This window comes from Trichechus manatus, unplaced genomic scaffold (assembly GCF_000243295.1).
Source record: "Trichechus manatus latirostris isolate Lorelei unplaced genomic scaffold, TriManLat1.0 scaffold00008, whole genome shotgun sequence".
NCBI lineage: Eukaryota > Metazoa > Chordata > Mammalia > Sirenia > Trichechidae > Trichechus > Trichechus manatus.
The window spans coordinates 3,814,464-3,819,993 of record NW_004443944.1 but is presented as its reverse complement, the minus strand read 5'-3'; the positions used below and the strand labels follow the sequence as shown (position 1 = coordinate 3,819,993).

Here is a 5,530-nt window from a genome sequence, read left to right as displayed (position 1 = left end):
CTCTCTGCTCCCTTTTGTCTTTTATATCTCAAGAGGTTGACTCAAGATACAACCTATTCCTATAGATTAAGTCCTTCCTCATTAACCTAACTGCCTCTAATTCTGCCTCATTAACATCACAGAGGTTAGGATTTACAACACACAGGATAATTACATCAGATCACAAAATGGAGGACAACCACACAATACTGGGAATCATGGCCTAGCCAAGTTGACACATATTTTTGGGAGACACAATTCAATCCATGACAGTGTGTATCTTACTTGGAACACGTCTCTTTGGGCCAGCCATATTTGAGACCAGCTTAGTAGTGAGATATGGCTGATAGCACCTTGTCTAGATTGATGCCACCCTAGTCCTGTTTGTATAAGTGTTACAATGTCACATGCCCTGGTTAACTGTAGCAGGTGGATGCAGCAAATCTGTACTTTCTGCTTTTTCAGTTTTGGCTGGGGGACCAGAATGGGAAAGGGTATAAAAGATCCCCTGTACAATAATTAAATATTTTATGGAACTTTAATATATGAAACAAAATGGTATTTTATTAGAATACATCAGTTTAAAAATACAATATATACTTAAAAATAAGTATATCATTTGTTGTCATTGGCAGCTCCCAAGATGGCATCTATCGCGAAAGGGCCACTGAGCAAATGGACTAACGTGATGAGGGGCTGGCAGTATCGTTGGTTCGTGCTGGACTACAACGCAGGGCTGCACTCCTACTACAGGTCCAAGGACAAAATGCTGAGAGGCTCACGCAGAGGATGTGTTAGACTCGGAGGAGCTGTGATTGGTATAGATGGTGAGGACGATAGCACTTTCACAATAACTGTTGATCAGAAAACCTTCCATTTCTAGGCTCGTGATGCTGAGGAGTGAGAGAAGTGGATCCATGCCTTAGAAGAAACAATTCTTCAACATACTCTCCAGCTTCAAGGTTTGGATTCAGGATTTGTTCCTAGTGTCCAGGACTTTGATAAGAAACTTACAGAAGCTGATGCTTGTCTACAAATCTTGATAGAACAATTAAAGCTTTTTGATGACAAGCTTCAAAACTGCAGCGAGATGATCAGGGAAAGAAAATTGGAACTCTCAAAGAGACAACCAGTAACATGGTAGAATCAATTAAACACTGCATTGTGCTGCTGCAGATTGCTAAAAGTAGTATTAATCCTGCAGATGAACTATTATCAACCTAGCCCCTTGGAACCTGTGATCAGCACAATGCCTTCTCAGACTGTCTTACCTCCAGAGCCTGCTCAGTTGTGTAAGTCAGAGCAGCGTCCATCCTCCCTACCAGTTGGACCTGTATTAGCTACCCTGGGACATCAGACTCCAACACCAAATAGTACAGGCAGTGGGCACTCACCACCTAGTAGCAGTCTAACTTCTCCAAGCCATGTCAACTTGTCACCAGATACAGTCCCAGAGTTCTCTTATTCTAGCAGTGAGGATGAATTCTATGACGCTGATGAATTCCATCAAAGTGGCTCATCCCCAAAGCGCTTAATAGATTCCTCTGGATCTGCCTCAGTCTTGACACACAGCAGCTCAGGAAATAGTCTAAAGCGCCCAGACACCACAGAATCACTTAATTCTTCCAGGTCCAATGGAACAAGTGATGCTGACCTTTTTGATTCCCATGATGATAGAGATGATGAAGGGGAGGCAGGGTCAGTGGAAGAGCACAAGAGCGTGATCATGCATCTCTTGTCCCAGGTTAGGCTTGGAATGGATCTTACCAAGGTAGTTCTTCCAACATTTATTCTTGAAAGAAGATCTCTTTTCGAAATGTATGCAGACTTTTTGCACATCTGGAACTATTTGTGAGAATTAGTGACCAGAAGGATCCCAGGGATCGAATGGTTCAGGATGTAAAGTGGTACCTCTCAGCCTTTCATGCAGGACGGAAAGGATCAGTTGCCAAAAAGCTATACAACCCCATTTTGGGTGAGAACTTTCAGTGTCGCTGGACATTACCAAATGATCCTGAAGAGAATGCAGAGCTAGTTTCAGAAGGACCAGTTCCTGGGGTTTCCAAAAACTGTAACATTTGTGGCTGAACAAGTTTCCCATCATCCACCCATTTCAGCTTTTTATGCTGAGTGTTTTAACAAGAAGATACAATTCAATGCTCATATATGGACCAAGTCAAAATTCCTTGGGATGTCAATTGGGGTACACAATATAGGGCAAGGCTGTATCTCGTGTTTAGACTATGATGAATATTACATTCTCACATTCCGCAATGGTTATGGAAGTTCTATCCTCACAGTGCCCTGGGTGGAGCTAGGAGGAGAATGCAATATTAATTGTTCCAAAAAGGGCTATAGTGCAAATATCGTCTTCCACACGAAACCATTCTATGGGGGCAAGAAGCACAGAATTACCCTGAGATTTTTTTTTTCTCCAAATGACAAGAAGTCTTTTTGCTCAGTTGAAAGGGAATGGAATGGTGTAATGTATGCAAAATATGCGACAGGGCAAAATACAGTCTTTATAGATACCAAGAAGTTGCCTATAATCAAGAAGAAAGTGATGAAGTTGGAAGATCAGAATGAGTATGAATCTCACTGCCTTTGGAAGGATGTTACTTTCATCTTAAAAATCAGAGACATCGATGCAGCAACTGAAGCAAAGCACAGACTTGAAGAAAGACAAAGAGCAGAAGCCTGAGAAAGGAAGGAGAAGGAAATTTAGTAGGAGACAAGGTTATTTCATGAAGATGGAGAATGTTGGGTTTCCGATGAACCATTACTGAAATGTCCTGGGCTGCCGAGCATGAGGTTGGGAAGTGTAAAGTTTATAGCTGATGACCAGGGCAGGAGGCATAATTAAGCAACAAACTATCTTCTTTGGGAGAATCTGTTCACTCCCTTCTTATTGCAGTGGTTCTTATCTCAGGGATACGGGACTTTCTGATGCAGATGAACAATTAAAGCAAGAAAAGCTTCCCTTTTTTTCCTCTTCTGTGGCAGTTGCGATTTTGACGTCAGTCCTGAGAAAAACTTCAGGCTTTGAAAACAAGATGTCTAATCCTTCAACAAACCCCATGCTTTGAAAAGCATTTATAAACCCCAGTCTCATACTGTGCACTCTAGTACTGCTGTGGAGATATAGGACATTTCCTAGTTCATATAATCTTGGGTTCTATATATATACATATATATATATATACATACAAAATATACTTGATGCCATATTTTGCATAAATACTACCATCTACTGTAAATACTGATTCCTTTAAGTTGTTTAGAATATTAGCGCAATGTATTAAAATCAAGTGTTTAGGAAATTTCATGGTCCCACCTCCAATAACTTTTATTTTGGAATTAAACTGTTATTAAATTGTATCTAACCCTGGGCCACAGTTTAATTATACTCATTGCTTCTTAAGGCTTCATAAAGTAATTTTTCCAACAACAAAAAAAATAAAGTATATCAATTACCTCAATGGACAAAATTTTAAAAATATCTTCTATAAAATTAAAAAAATAACCAGTTTCAGGTACCCATTACCCAGCTTCAACAATGACTCTCCCTTGATCAATTTTGTTTATCTAGAACCCCACCCACTTCACCCACTAATATTTTAAATTAAATTTCTCTATGTGTTTCTAAAAGATAAAGATTCCGGTTTTTAAATGCAATCACAGTACTATTATCAAGTCTTAAAAGTTAATAATTCCTTAATGTTATCCAGTATCCAATTATTGTTCAAATTCCCCAATATCACCTTATAAATATGTCTTATAAATTCAGTTGGTTCAAATCAGAATCCAGGTAAAGTCTATACATTGCAATTAGTTGATATGACTCTTACCCACCCATTGCCATCGTGTCGATTCTGACTCATAGCGACCCTATAGGACAGAGTAGAACTGCTGCATATGGTTTCCAAGGAGTGGCTGGTGGATTCGAACTGCTGACCTTTTGGTTAGTAGCCATAGCACACTGTAGCTCTTAACCATTGTGTCACCAGGGCCCCAAACAGAGCAGAACTGTCCTATAGGGTTTCCAAGGAGCAGCTGGTGGATTCAAACTGCTTATCTTTCTGGTTAGCAGCCGAGCTCTTAACCACTGCACCACCAGGGCTCCTACCCAGTATAACTCTTACCACTTTTTAATGTATACTTTTGCCCTCATTTCTTATAACGTCCTTGTTTATTTGTCCGTAGCGTTTGACACAGCCTGGGTTTTGATGACCGAATCCTTGTGGTGGTGTTTAACATGTGTTAGTCTCTGTCTTAGTTATCTAGTGCTGCTGTAACAAAAAAACCACAAGTGGGCGGCTTTAACAAATTTATTTTCTCACAGTTCAGGAGGCTGGAAGTTTGCATTCAGGGCACCAGCTCTAGGGGAAGGCTCTCTCTCTCTCCGTTGGCTCTAGTGAAGGTCCTTGTTCCTTGGCTCCTTGGTGATCTTCGTGTGGTGCGGCATCTGTCTTCCCCCATCTCTGCTTGTTTTCTTCCTTGCTTAATCTGCTCCTTTTATATCTCAAAAGCGATTAACTCAAGACACACCCTGCACTAATACTGCCTCATTAACATAAGAAAGAAAACCTATTCCCAAATAAGTTTACAACCACACGTATGTCTGTTGTTGTGTGCAGCGGAGCCGATTCCAACTCATAGCAACCCTATATAGCAGAGGTGAACGGCCCATAGGGTTTACTAGGCCGTAATCTTTACAGGAGCAAATTGTCAGGTCTTTTCTCTGGAGGAGCAGCTGGTGGGTTCTAACCACCAACCTTTCAGTTAACAGCTGAGCACTTTACGTTGCACCACCAGGGCTCCTTAACACAGGTGAAGGAGTTAGAATTTACCACATGTATTTTGAGGGCTTATCAAGGGCGAAGAATATTGAATATACTATGGACTGCCAAAAGAACGAACAAATCTGTCTTGGAAGAAGTACTACCAGAATGCTCCTTAGAAGCCAGGATGGCAAGACTGTGTCTTACATACTTTGGACATGTTGTCAGGAGGGATCAGTCCCTGGAGAAGGACGTTATGCTTGGTAAAGTAGAGGATCAGCGAAAAGGAGAAAGACCTTCAACGAGATGGATTGGCACAGTAGCTGCAACAGTGGGCTCAAGCATAACAATGACTGTGAGCATGGCGCAGGACAGGGCAGTGTTTCATTCTGTTGTACATGGGATCGCTATGAGTTGGAACTGACTCGATGGCACGTAATAACCACAACATCTTTGAGGGACACAATTTAATCCATAACCGCCTCCTGGGGCTGCTGTGACAAAAACACCGTAAGTGGGCGTCTCTAAAGAACAGATTTATTATCTCACAGTTTTGGAGAAGTCCAAATCAGGGCATTGGCTCTAGGGGAGGGTCCCTCCTTGTCAGTGGCCCTGGGCATTCCTTGGAGATCCTTAGCTTGTAAACAGTCCTGCCATGCTCTCTTCCTTCTCGGTGTATCTGTCTGTGTCTCTTTACCCTTTTTATAAGATGCCACTCAGAAATCATCAAATTTAACATCCACTCTACTCCTGGTCTGGGCTGCAAACCA

The 5,530-nt window shown here is 41.4% G+C and overlaps 1 pseudogene; it reads left to right on the top strand.

Moving 5' to 3' along the window:
• Positions 1-1,080: 1,080 nt before the first annotated feature.
• On the top strand, positions 1,081-2,904 carry LOC111822633 (oxysterol-binding protein-related protein 9 pseudogene; annotated as a pseudogene).
• The last annotated feature ends 2,626 nt before the right edge of the window (positions 2,905-5,530 follow it).